A 14,390-nucleotide genomic window follows, 5' to 3' on the forward strand; every position below is an offset into this window, starting at 1 on the left:
TCTTTACTGCTTGTAATTAATAGTGCTAGAAGGTAAAGGTATGGTACACACTATAGGAAAAGGAAAGAGATCATCAATCTTACATAATGATGAAGCCTGTGATCTACAACAGTGACTTACCTTCAAGATATATTGGTGTAATATTGGCATAAGTGTTATGGGAATAACCAAAAACTATTTGATTGGATTTAAATCTAGTGTCATAAGATGGATCCCATAACTGACACTGGTAATGAAGACAAGACCCATACCTTAAATAGAATCTGCTAAATCAACATAACAACAAAATGACTCCTAATGGGATATCTCTACACACATAGATCAGTGTCATTGCTCAACTCTCATCACAGAAGCTACTTTTTGCAGTTTATGGTAATTAAAACACAGAGTCACAACTGGACAATACCCATGTGAAAAATTGGAGCACTCAGTCCAAAACAGGATATCTCCATCAAACCTATCCCAAGGCTCAAGCATCTCTGAAGATGATAGATTGTTAAGAGGCAAAAGTTTATAGAGAATAAGAAGTGGACACAAAGTCCCACTCTTAACCAAGAAGCTATTTATAATCAATACTTTCTGGGAAAAGGAAAGTAAGGGAGTATCACTGGACATATCAATCATATTCCAAGACAATCCTCATAGCCAGGTGTAGTGGGTCAACACAGAACAAACTCCTTGTTTTTTAAGGGAAGATGGGCTTTTATTTCATTTTTCTTTAGTCTGTTTTTTTTTGTTTGTTTTATTGAAAGGTAGAAGGAGAAAGAGCATGCACATCATGTAGCAGATGGAGAGCCTTACAAACAGACAGGCAAACACGTAAAAACTAGACTGTACCAAAAAACTGGACTTTCATCTGGCCAGTTTTATTTTTTCACAAGAGGAGAAGTAAAAGTAACTAAAATATACTTTCTATTGGTTAAAATCTTTAGCACTTAAGAAAATAAATATTAAACTACGTTGAGATTTAATCTACTCTAGTCAGAAATATTATGACCAAGCAAACAACTGACAACAAATGCTGGTGAGAAAATGATTGTAAAAGTTTTGGAGAAGGGGGACACTGACTCACTTAGATGCATTTCAAACTGATGCAGTCTCTGAGAAAATAAGTGTAAAAAGTATGTGATGTGGCACAGATAAATTATTCCTTGGCATATGCTGAAAGTACTTGATGTCTTACTCCACAAATACTTTCTCAGTTATGTTTATTACTATTCTAATCATAATACATAGAAGATGAAAACAACTTAAATGTCTTTCAACTAATAAAGGGGTACTGAAAATGTGGTACATGTCTACAATGAAATTCTACTTAACTGTGGAGATATATAAAATCATGAAACTTTTAGGCAAATGGGTAAAACTAGAAAAAATTATACTGAGGGAGGTAATCCAGATGTAGAAAGAAAAGTGTGAAATATTGTCTTATTTGTGCTTTTTGGCTTGAATCTGTAGATGTGTGTTTATAAATTGGAGTGCCACGGACGTTAAAAGGGATCATTTGTGAGAGAAACCCTAGACACTGGAATAGCACACAGGTGCTACAATAGGAGAAATGGGAAAAAAGGCATAGAGTGTAATTTGGAGACAGATCTAATACACAGTGACAGAAGAGAAGGAAGGATAAATAATACCAAGAATGTTTGAAAAACATAGAGAATCACATTACCCAATATTTATTTAAAATCACATATAATATACAAATATGTATGAAACATTAATATGTAGTAACGATATTATACCATTTGGAATGTTAATGTTCTCCCCCAGAACTGTGGACTATATAACAAAACCCTAGTATCATGCATGAGAACCTTACCCTTAAGTAGTTCGTAAGGATATTCTAAGAGACACCACAAAAGAACATCAGGCATTGCTGTCCGTGTTGCTTCCAAGAATTTGAAGATAAGATTATGTTGCTGAAGCCACAATGCATTTCATATACAGAATTTGGAGGAATTGAACTACAATAGCCTGGAAATCTTTTCCCAGTGAAGTGGTTTTCATAAAGTAAGATGTTATTCAATCTGCCAAGGGAGAGGAACAATCACTCAAACTATGCCAGTCAGAAGCCTGTGAGTCACAAGAATGACTTGACTGGCAAGACATCCACAGGAGTACAATGGTGGCACTTTTATCTTGGGGGACATCAAAGGCTATATAATTAGACCTAAGGCTTACTCAAGAAGAGGGAAGCCATGTCTGGTACTGTAAACGTATGCAACTATGGGATATTGGAAAAAGCAAAACCACAAGAGTCTCACTACCAACAGTTTCCTAAACCAGCGTAATTCCGAGCTGTTTTATAAATACTTGTCCTTATACCCACAGGTAAATGCAGTTCTCACACCTTATCAAAGGTACTCCTTTTTGCAACATATGGAGACTCTCACAAATATCCACAATGGGACAAAATGTAGATAATAACACTAAGGTGCCCAACCCCGACTGATGCATCTGCAATAAATCCTTTCAACCTACAACTCAGGGAAAAAAATCACAGGAAAGGGTACAGAAATCCCCCAGCAGACCAAGGCTACTGTTGATAGAATATCTCTCTTTTAGGCACAACAGGAAAAAAGACACATGAACTTTTAACAGTATAGTTACCCAAACAAACCAGTATAATGAATGGAAGTAGTAGGAACACCAAAGAGGCCAGGAGAAATTCTATATGGCTTTACCCTAGAAGAATAAATACTTCATATCAATTATTGCTAAGAGATGAAGAATAATCTGTGTCTGAATGTGGGGCTGTGAGCAGTTCTGACAGCTGGAGTCCAGCAGAGCACAGCCACCTTGGAAGCCTGGAGACCCACTGAGCAATGTAAATTTGCTTTTGAGGGTTAGTAGGGGTTTGGTGATTGCTCCTGAGACCAATGGCTCAGATTTCAGCCCAGATCCCTCAAAGCTGCCCCTGCAGGAGATGTGTGCTCTATCAGGCAGACACTGCCTCAAACTCCCAGCATTCTAGATGGACCTTACACACAGTTATCTGACCACAAGCCAGGCATGCCACTCCCCATACAATAAAAGGGGTGGTTTGCCCCCTCCTCACTCTCTTCTTCTCTTACCCTTCCTCTCTTACTCTCTCAACCTCCTGCTCTCTTACTTCTCTCCCCTCTCACTATTACTTCTCCTTGCTCTCTCTCTCCTTTCTGTTCTTTGTTCTCTTCTCTACCTTTCTCCTTCTCCTTTTTTCCTCCCTCTCTCCTTCCTCCTCCTTCTTTCCCTCTACTCAGCAAACATATTTCTCATTCCTACAATAAAATAACTCAATCATATATTGCCTCCCTTTTAATTAAGGCACCATGCAGCAAACAGGCCAGTCTACCACCAGGGAGAGAGAGAGCCGCAGCCCATGCCCGCCTTGCTTTTGGAACGACATTTGGAGATGAAATCCCACATTGATTTTCCAATCTCAAATGCACACCTCAGGATACATCACATACAAGCACAGATGAATGGACTCAGTAGATTGTCTATACATGTATGCATATATATATATATATCAACAAATATTAAAGAAGAGATCATAAATATGGGAAGGGGAGGGAGGACTTCAAGGGGAAGGAGAAAGGCAGCTAATGTACTATGAGTTTCTCAAAATGAACCACCATTTAAAAAAAAAAGGAATAGCCACGGGCAGTTTCTGTATGATCTTTGACATTTTTCTGCACATTTAAAATTATTCTGAAATCTAAATTATATTATGACATTTTAAAATTAACCTGCATATCTATGTCTTACTTCTTACTGAGTTCCTGGTTTGGGGTCATGAACTCACAAATGTGGCAGAATGTTCTATGTAGGAGTTCAAAATTGCTCAATACAGTAACCTTTGACTGTGCTTACAATATTTATTTCTTCCTATCAGTAGCTAGTTTCACAACAAACCAGAGAATGTTAATGATTTTTTTACCTGCACTATAAATATAATCTCTAACATTTGCTATAAGCTGAAGAGGTGGCCAGGGCTAGAATCCTAAAAGCGCTTACAAGGATTCATGATGTCAGACTACAATTGGTTTGAAGGAATTCATTTTCCTGCCCTAGGGTTTCAAAAAGAAATTGTGGAAGATATCTGTAATACGTTTTTGGCAAAAGAAGATGTTTTATTAATACTGAGTTATCCCAAGTCAGGTAAGGACCATCAGTAAGACTGATTCTGAATTGTATAAGGGAAGTTTGGGCTTTGATCCTCATTCTTTTTGTGTGGTGAAATATCCAACATGTCAAATGATTTGTGTTCATGGAGATTGGTGTGTGTTCCACTCAGTCTGACCTATGTGCACAGCAAAACAATGATAGTGGACCCTGCAGCAAAATCTGTCATTGATCTCTCTCTTTTTCTCTGTGTGGAAAAGATAGAAGAGAGTAATGACAATAAACAGAACAAATAGCATCAAGAGATAAAGGAATGTATGTGAGGATATATAGAGGAGAGTACAGTGCCAGGTAGAATTACCATGGACATTGTCCAGGACTTGGAAAGGGTCTGAAAACTCAAGAAACTAAAAAGTAATCTCATGGTGGTTTGGGGTATGGACATTTGCCATGTGGAGGAAACACTGAACATTGGGTAAGTATTAGGCTACTGACATCTAAAGCAAACTGACATAGAAAATCCAAAGCAGTGGAAATACAGGAAAAACCCACCAGACAATAACTCAGAGAAGGAAGCTAAAGAAACACCCACTGACACATGAGCACATAAACAAAAATGTAAATATGTGTGATAAATATACACAAGGAAATTTATTAACCTTAAAACGAAGTACTCAGTCATACACTGCAGCATGGGTGCATCTCAATGACAATGAAGTAAATTAAAGGAAGTAGTCTCAGAGGGTAGATGATATGATTATATCATTGTGAAATATCTGAGATAGTCAAATTCATTCCACCAGAATGTAGAATGATGTTGGAAGAGATATTCCATAGGCAGGTTGATGTTTACTGAGTATAGGGTTTCAGATTTGGAAAACGAAGTCTTGAGAATATGCTGAGTGAATATACTTTGTACTTACACCAAATTGACTTGGTGAACACCACAATTTTGTCTGCTTGAACATGGGCAGCACTGTAAATTGTATGGGTATATATTCTACTTGAGGCTTTTTCACAAGTACTGTTGAAATGAGTGACAGTCACTTCTCCTTGTCATTCAGGAATGAACTGGCTGATTGAGATTGTCTGCTTGATTCAGACCAATGGATATCCCAAGTGGATCCAATCTGTGCCATTTAGATGTGCTTACCTTGGATAGAGTCTGATATAGGATATACTAAGTTAATCAAGAAGGAAGGACCACGACTCATGGGCTTCCATTTTCCCATCCATCTTTTCTCCAAGTCTTTCTTCAGTTCCAAGGACAAAGTCAGTGTCCAGTGGTTGAGAATTTCTTTGACCCAATACTCTTTGAACTTATTTTACCTGACAGGCACTGGAGGACTTGCAGAAATGAGAAGGTGAGATTCTCATGCACTAGGTGATGCTGATTTTCCCCACCTAAGACTACATTAAAGTACCAAGATGTGGATGGACCATCACATAGTGATCCTGGGCAGCTTTAAGAAATAAAGTAAAATATCACACTGGAACATTCAGGAACTACATATATAGGCCAAGCAGAGTTCAAACTCTAGTGTACAGTGGATATTACTATATTATAGTCATCAAAGTCAATGAGCCAATCCTAATTATAACTTATACCCCAAGCCCTGTGGGTGAATCACTTAAGACACAATTGCTTATAGGGGAAGCAACCTGACCAGGCATCAAGGTTCAAAGGTCAGTTGTACACACGATGTCTTCCTGTGCCTAGCTGTCTATTGTGATCAGTAGCCACAGGAATTTCCCATGAACCGGAAAGAGAATCACTAGATGGAATCAGAGATATCAAGATTCTAATCGATTACAGCTCCTACTTAGTAAGAAAGATTTTGTAAGTCCCTCCATTTAAAAAAACTATAAATTCTTTATGCTCAAACTATGAGGACAAACTTAGAATAATCTCTCTTTAAAATGTCACAGTGAATTTGTTACTATTCACATACATGCATGTGCCTTATTTAGATTTGGAACACATTTGGCTGGAGAAACTGAAGCCTAAAGAGATAAGTTCTATATTTCTCAGGCTCTGGCAGAGCTTCTCATGAGACAGCTATATCCGGCTCTTATCAGCATGCACTTCTTAGCATCCACAATAGTGTCTGGGCTTGGTGTCTTTATATGGGATGGATACCCGGGTGGAGCAGTCTCTGGATGACCTTTACTTTAGTCTTTTCTCCACATTTTGTCTCTATATTTCCTTCTGTGAATATTTTGTTCACTCTTCTAAGAAGCACTGAAGCATCCACATTTTGGTCTTTCTTCTTTTTAGGCTTCATATGATCTGTGAATTGAATCTCTGGTATTTTGAACTTTTAGGCATTTGGAGTTATGGGTCCCTTCTCCAGTTCTTTAAGTTTAGCTCTTATGTCAAGGTAGCTCTGGGAAAAGAAGTAGGTCATCAGAAGTTGCTTACCTTCTGGGTTTTCAGGGTCCAGATTAGTATGCTGTAATAAAGCCTTCATAAGTTATTTTAAAATTTGAGATAGATTTTACTGTTTGTCCTGGAGAACTTCTTAGAGCTTTTCAAAATTTACTTGCTTTCAGGCATGTCCCTGGCTAAAATACCACCTGCAGAATTGTAGTTCCACCGGGATCCTGGTCCTGCACTGTCTCAGAACCAATTGGGTATGTGCTGTCTGTTTGGTGAATTCTATCTGCATGTACTCTCACCTCTTCCCAGACTCATTTGTGTTCCTCAGAAAGTAAATTATTGATAAAAAATCATATGAACATCATGGAAAGTCAATCTGTAAGACTGAGTGATATACTGGAACTGGAGTGATATACTGAGTGATAAACTTGGAAGAGTTAAAAAGTATAGGATCCCAGCCTGTTTTCTATTTGGGAAAGTTCACTAAGAGAGAATGGAACATGTACTCTGACAAGACCATCTACTCCAGCAACTTCCCTTAGAGGTAGGATCATTGTTGGGTCAGGTATCTCTGGGTAGAAAGGACTTGGCGGTTTGGCTATAGCCTTATAGTGGGTGACAGGAGGAGTGAAGATAGATGGCAATGTGGGGCATTTGGAGCAGCATACAGGTGGCACAGAAGAAGAAGGGGAGGGATCTGGAGAGGTAGAACTAGCAGGCTCTGGGGCATCCTGGTGAGGAGGAGAAACTGAGTTTTTGTTCTTGGTGGCTTGTGTACAGGTCTGCGGCAAAAAGGGGGTGGTTCGTTAGCTGGATCTATCATTGTAGCGTCATCTAGCAGAGGTTATGTAGATTTAATGGCTAAGAAAAGTTGAGGTTTTGTACAAGAAAAGCACAAGGAGGGATTGGAATGAAGATAGATAAATGCTTGGACATAAAGAATCTCCTTCCGTTTAATAGTTCACTGACAGTATGAATTAAGATTCCTTAAAATAGTTGGATCTAGGGTGCCATTAAGTGGCCATTTTGAACTCCCACTTAGTTGATATTTAATCCAGATCTTATTGCAGAGATATATTAATTTTGATGCTTTCAAGTCAGGCATCCGCTTCAAAGATTTGAAATTTTCCAGGAGACATCCCAGTGGGTTGCTTGGAGGTACAATCAACGACATTCTGACACCCATTGGTGGGTAGTTGGTCTATTTGTATCAGTGTCATGAGAACAGTCTAAAATCCAAAAGAAATATCAGCCATGCTAGTGGTCCAAGTCATCATGAGGACCCCCTAGTGGCTACCCAGCAGACCCTGGGTCTGCTGTGCAAAGCAACCCATCCTTGACCAAGGATTTTTTGGCTGCGAGAGCCTGGAATAATTGGGGAATGAAGAGTTGCTTTCAAGGGGTGGGGCAACCAAATACAGAAGTCCTAAGATGTATGTCAACTGGGAGGTGTGAGACTGTAAACCCTGTAGTTCCCAGAGAATGCTGGCCAGGTCACATCTGAAAAGCTGGAGGTCCTCTCCTTGACTGATTCTACCAATTAATATGCCAGTGTCTGTGTGAGAATTATAGTGGACTGGTAAATAGAAAATGTGAAACTGAATGGGTAGGTGTGGGTTTGAGCTGAGGCTAGCCCCATATGATAGACCAGGTAGGGCATAGCTCATGTGGTAGAAGTTTGTATGTCCCATGATGAGTGGGGCAGCTCTGCCTTCTCTGCTGCAACTTGGTTGTGGCTTAAGCAGTGTCAGCTTGCATAATGAAAGCCTGTGATTCTCGTAGCCACCAGCTGAGGAGGCCATGATCTGCAAAATCATGTATTCACAGCTGCCGCGGTTGCAGGTACCGTGACCAGTCCATGTGGCCATGATCTCTGCCCATCCCAGCTGCAGGGCAATGCAGCAGCTGCTGATGAAACCACTGGTTCCCAGATTTTGGCAGCAAATGATGTGTTAGAATGGCGGGTCATGTCAGAACATACCACAGTAGGCCCAAACAGTTCCATGTGTAAGAGGTTTAATTGAGATGGAGAGAAGGGGCAGAAGCAGAAAAAGAGAAGGGACAGAGAGAGTGAGATGGAGGAATGTTCCCTGAATATATATGCGTTCTGACATAGTGGCCGCAGGTAAAGGTGGGAGGTGATCCCAATGGATTCTGGGAATATGGTGGCTGTTGCCCTCACAACAGGTCTTTGAGACCTGCCCATGTGACACCACAGGCTTTGGAGGCTCTGATGCCAACACCGATCACAAAAGGACACACATGGTATGCACTCACTGATAAGTAGATTTTAGCTCAGAAGTTCAGAATACCCAAAATACAATCCACAAATCTAAAGAAACTCAAGAAGAAGAAAGACCAAAGTGTGGATACTCGGTTCATTCTTAGATCAAGGAACAAAATAACCTAGGAAGGAATTGCAGAGACAAACTATGGAGCAGAAACTGAAGGGAGGACTATCTAGAGACTGCTCCACCCGGAAATCCTTCTCATATTCAGTCACCAAACCCAGATACTATTGTGAATGCCAGCAAGTGCTGGCTGACAGGAGCCTAATCTAGCTGTCTCCAGAGAGGCTCTGCCAAGTGCCCGACTAATACAAAAGTAGAGGCTCATAACCATCCATTAGATTGAGCACATGGTCCCCAATGAAGGAGCTAGAGGTAGGACCCAAGTAGCAGAAGGGTTTGCAGCTCCTTAGGACCAGCAATAATATGAACTAATTAGTAACATCAGAGCTCTCAGGGACTAAACCACCAATCAAAGAGTACACATGGTGGGACTCATAGCTCCAGTTGCATAAGAAGCAGAGGATGGCCTAGTTGATTATCAATGGGAAGAGAGGTTCTTGGTCCTGTGAAGGTTCTATGACCCCAGTATAGGGGAATGCCAGGGCCAGGAAGCAGGAGAGCTTGGGTTTTTGTGCAGGGGAAAGAGGAAGGGAACAGTGTTTTTAAAAATGCTTTATGGAAACTCACTAGTTTGAAAGGTCATTAATATCTTAATCAAGGCACTTTGTATAAGTAGAAAATACTGCTAGTAGAAGTCAAAAGTTTTCTGAGGAACCACCAGACTGATTTCCAGAGTGGTTGTACCAGCTTGCAATCCCACCAGCAATAAAGGAGTGTTCCACTTTCTTCACAACCTCACCAGCATCTGCTTTCACCTCAGTTTTTGATCTTAGCCATTCTGACTGTTGTGAAGAGGAATTGCAGAGTTGTTTTGATTTGCATTTCCCTGATGACTAAATGAAAATATCTTTAGGTGCTCCTATCCATTCAGTATTTCTCAGTTGAGAATATCTTGTTTAGCTCTGTACCCCATTTTTTAATAGGATTATTTGATTCTCTGGAGCCTAACATTTTGAGTTCTTTGTATATTCGGTATTAGCCCTCTATTAGATATAGGATTGGTAAAGATGTTTTCTCAATCTGTTGGTTGCTGTTTTGTCCTATTAACAGTGTCCTTTGCCTTATAGAAGCTTTGCAGTTTTATGAGTTCCCATTTGTCAATTCTTGATCTTAGAGAATAAGCTATTGGTGTTCTGTTCAGGAATATTTCCCCTGTGCCAATGTGCTCAGGGCTCTTCCCCACTTTCTTTTCTTTTAGTTTCAGTGTATCTGGTTTTATGTGAATGTCCTTTATCCACTTGGAATTGAGCTTTGTACAGGAAATGTGAATGGATAGATATGTGTTCTCCTACATACTAACTGCCAGTTGAGACAGCACCATTTTCTTTGTAAATGCTGTCTTTTATTACCACTGGGTGTATTTAGCTCTTTTGTGAAAGATCAAGTGACCATAAGTGTGTGAGTTCATTGATGGATCTTCAATTCTATTCCATTGATCTACCTGCCTGTCACTGTACAAATACAATGCAGTTTTTATCACAATTACTCTGTAGTACAGCTTGAGGTCAGGGATGGTGATTCCACCAGAGGTTCTTTCATTATTGAAAATAGTCTTTATTATCCTAGGGTTTTTGTTATTCTAGTTGAATTTGCAAATTGCTCTTTTTGTTGTTGTTGTTGTTGTTGTTTCGAGACAGGGTTTCTCTGTGTAGCCTTGGCTGTCCTGGCACTTACTCTGTAGACCAGGCTAGCCTCGAACTCAGAAATCCACCTGCCTCTACCTCCCAAGTGCTGGGGTTAAAGGCGTGCACCACCACCGCACAGTCCACAAATTGCTCTTTCTAACTCTGTGAAGATTTGAGTTGGAAGTTTGATTGGGATTGCATTGAATCTGTAGATTGCTTTTGGCAAAATGGCCATTTTTACTATATTAATCCTGCCAATTAATATGAATGTGAGATCTTTCCATCTTCTGAGATCTTCTTTTATTTTTTCCTTCAGAGACATGAAGTTCTTGTCATATAGATCTTTCACTTGCTTAGTTAGAGTTACACCAAAGTATTTTATTATATTATTTGTGAATATTGTGAAGGGTATTGGTTCTCTAATTTCTTTCTCAGCCTGTTTATCCTTTGTCTAGAGGAAATCCACCGATTTACTTGAGTCAATTTTATATCCAACTACTTTGCTGAAGTTGTTTATCAGCTTTAGTAGTTCTATGGTGGAATTTTTGGGGTTACTTAAGTATACTAACATATACATAGATAGTAATAATTTGACTTCTTCCTTTCCAATTTGTAACCCTTTGATCTCCTTTTGTTGTCTAATTGCTCTGGATATGACTTCAAGTACAATATTGAGTAGGTAGGGAGAGAGTAGCCCCCTTTATCTAGTACGTGATTTTAGTGAGATTGCTTCACATTTCTCTCCATTTTCTTTGATGTTAGCTAGTGGTTTTCTATATACTGCTTTTACTACATTTAGGTATGGGACTTGAATTCCTGATGTTTTCAAGATTTTTATCATGAAGTGGTGTTGGATTTTGTCAATTGATTTGTCTGCATTAATGAAATGATCATCTGTTTTTTTTCTTTGAGTTTGTTTATATAGTAGATTATGTCAATAGATATCCAAGTATTGAACCATCCTTGGATCCTGGGATGAAGCCTACTTGTTTATGGTGGATGATTGTTTTGATATATTCTTGGATTCAGTTTTGGAGAACTTTATTAAGTATTTTGGCATCGATATTCATATGGAAAATTGGTACGAAGTTCCCTTTCTTTGTTGAGTCTTTGTGTGCTTTAGTTATCAGAGCAATTACAGCTTCATAGAATGAATTGTTTAGATACCTTCTGTTTCTGTTTTGTGGAATAGTTTGAGGAGTATTGGTATTAGGTCTTCTTTGAAGGTTTGATAATACTTTGCATTAAACCCATCTGGTCCTGGGCTTTTTTTGGTTGGAAGACTATTAAACATTGTTTCTAATTAGTTAGGGGATATGGGACTGTTTAGATCATTTATGTGATCTTGACTTAACTTTTGTACTTGGTATCTGTCTAGAAAATTGTCAATTTTATTAAGGTTTTTCCAGTTTTCTTGAGTATAGGTTTTTGTAGCTGGATCTGATAATTTTTTTTTATTTCCTCAGTTTGTGTTGTTGTGTCTCTCATTTAATTTCTGATTTTGTTAATTAGGACACTGTCTTTGTTAGCCTGCATAAGGCTTTATGTATTTTGTTTATTTTCTCAAATAGCCATCTCCTGGTCTGGTAGATTCTTTGCCTAGTTCTTTTTGTTTCCACTTCATTGATGCCAGCCCTGAGTTTGATTATTTCCCACCATCTAGTCCTCATGGGTTAATTTCCTTCTTTTTGTTCTATAGCTTTCAGATGTGCTGTTAAATTGCTGGTGTATGCTCTCTCCAGTTTCTTGTGTGTGGTGCAATGTGTGCTTTGAGCTATAAAGTTTCTTTTATGAATGTGGATGCCCTTGCATTTGAAGCATAGGTGTTCAGAATTGAGAGTTCATCTTGGTAGATTTTTTTCCTTTGATGAGTATGAAGTGTCCCTCCTTAATTTTTTTGATCCCTTTTATGTTGAAAGTCAATTTTATTTGCTATTAGAATGGTTACTCCAGCTTCTTTCTTGGGACTGTTTGCTTGAAAAATTGTCCTCCCGTCTCTTTTACTTTGAGGTAGTATCTGTCTTCATCACTGTGGTGCATATCCTGTATGCAGCAAAATGTTGGGTACTGTATATGTAACAAGTCTGTTAGTCCAAGTCTTTTTATTGGGGAATTGAGTCCAGTGATATTAATAGATAGTAAGGAAAAGTAATTGATTTTCTTTATTAGATTTTTTAAATTTACATCAGATGATATCCTCTCTCCCAGTTTCTCCTCCAAAAAAACCTCACTATCCCCCCTCTTCTTCCTGCTCATGTAAGGGCTGTTAAAAATGGGGGGAAGGACCCACACTCAGGGCTCAGGAATGATGACCCCAAACACCACCAAGACACATACTTGATGCAATCAGCAAGAGGTTCTTTTATTCAGTGCTGGGCCAGACTCATATCTCACATAGGGGTAGAGGAGTCTGGCCCCAAGCAAAAATTTAAACAGGTTTCTATAACCACACAGTTGCTAGGGAAAAGGGGGAAACTAAGGCAGGGGAAAGAATGGGGTAGTCTCTGATTGGTGCTGGCTGTGCTAGGGATCAGAAGCAGGTTAGCCACCTGGCAATTGTTTGTTACCTCACTTTTATTTTTTTCTGCCAGGTCGCTCTGGTCTCTAAGCTCTGGGAGTTAATCTCCCATTCTTCTAAGTACTGGGAGCTGGTCTCCATTGTTTCTAAATCCTTGTAGCTAGTTTCCCATTTTTCTAAGTCCTGGGAGCTAGTATCCCATTAAGTTCAACTAATGACTAAATTCCCACAGTACAGTTTGAAAATTTTAACCTCTCATTCTCTCAACTAGTTCTATTGGAACTAGTTCTAATCCTAGAACGTCTGATTCTGATCTTTTTTTGTTTTCGTTTGGAATGGTTTTAAAGGTGATATCACATTGTCTCATTTGGCAGAATCATCACATCACTGGTTTGATTCTGATCTTTTTAAGGCTTGATACTGTTGACGGAGCATGAGTACCTGAACAGTACTAATTCTTTCTCTGATAAATCCTATCAGCCTGTTTAAAATGCAAGGCCCAAAGGTCAGCAAAAGGAACAGGATTATTAAAGGGCCCATTAGGAGGATATCAGAGTAGTTAACCAAGGAGACTTATTAAACCATGTGCTAGGTTTACAGCATCCCCTGGGACCATTCAAACCAGCTTTGTTGGCTTTCTCTTTTTCTCTGTCTGTCATTTAATCTTTCTTTTAATTTATTTAAATTGTCTGTGACTACACCAGAGTAGTCTATATAAAAGCAACATTCTTCTTTTAGAGCAGCACATAACCCCCCTTCCTTTAGGAATAACAGATCTAGGCCCCTTCTGTTTTGTAACACAACTTCAGATAGTTATGTCAGTGAATCTCTTAATTCAGCAATAGAATCTTCAAATAATTTAAGTTCTGCATCTATAGCCTGTCAGAGTCCTGCAAAAGTAGTAGGGTTGTTGGATCATTGCCATGGTTCCTGTGCTCACTACTGCCGCCACACTAAGGCCCAACATTATGTCTAGGGTCAAAGTCTCAGGCTCTCTCTTGAATCTGCTCCTTTTTTCCATTTCATCTAAAAATGAAGAATCAGTGTGATATAGTAACCTTGGAACTAACTGAACCAAAACACAAAAATCTTTTCAGAGGATTGCTGGGTGGACGCAGGGAGTCAAACCAGAGTTGCAGGCCCACCATCCATTGTAAGGGAGAAGCAAGTATCGACTATCAGAGGAGTTAACACTATAGTTTCAGCTACACAAGTGGCTCTTATTTGCTTATTGGAAAGTGTCCAATGCAAAGTCTTTGTCCAGAAACAGAGGACAGGGTTAATCCGACCTGACCACTCTGGGACCATCTGCAATATCCGGGATTGAGATTTTGTGTTATGTTTCC

At 39.2% G+C, this 14,390-nt stretch overlaps 1 non-coding gene across 1 annotated transcript; it reads right to left on the reverse strand.

The window, feature by feature from the left end:
- Positions 1-13,342: 13,342 nt before the first annotated feature.
- Positions 13,343-13,437, reverse strand: LOC116104310. Its single transcript, XR_004123818.1, has one exon. It is a non-coding gene; the product is annotated as a small nucleolar RNA SNORD47 (small nucleolar RNA).
- Between the last annotated feature and the right edge of the window lie 953 nt (positions 13,438-14,390).

This window comes from Mastomys coucha, unplaced genomic scaffold (assembly GCF_008632895.1).
Source record: "Mastomys coucha isolate ucsf_1 unplaced genomic scaffold, UCSF_Mcou_1 pScaffold21, whole genome shotgun sequence".
NCBI lineage: Eukaryota > Metazoa > Chordata > Mammalia > Rodentia > Muridae > Mastomys > Mastomys coucha.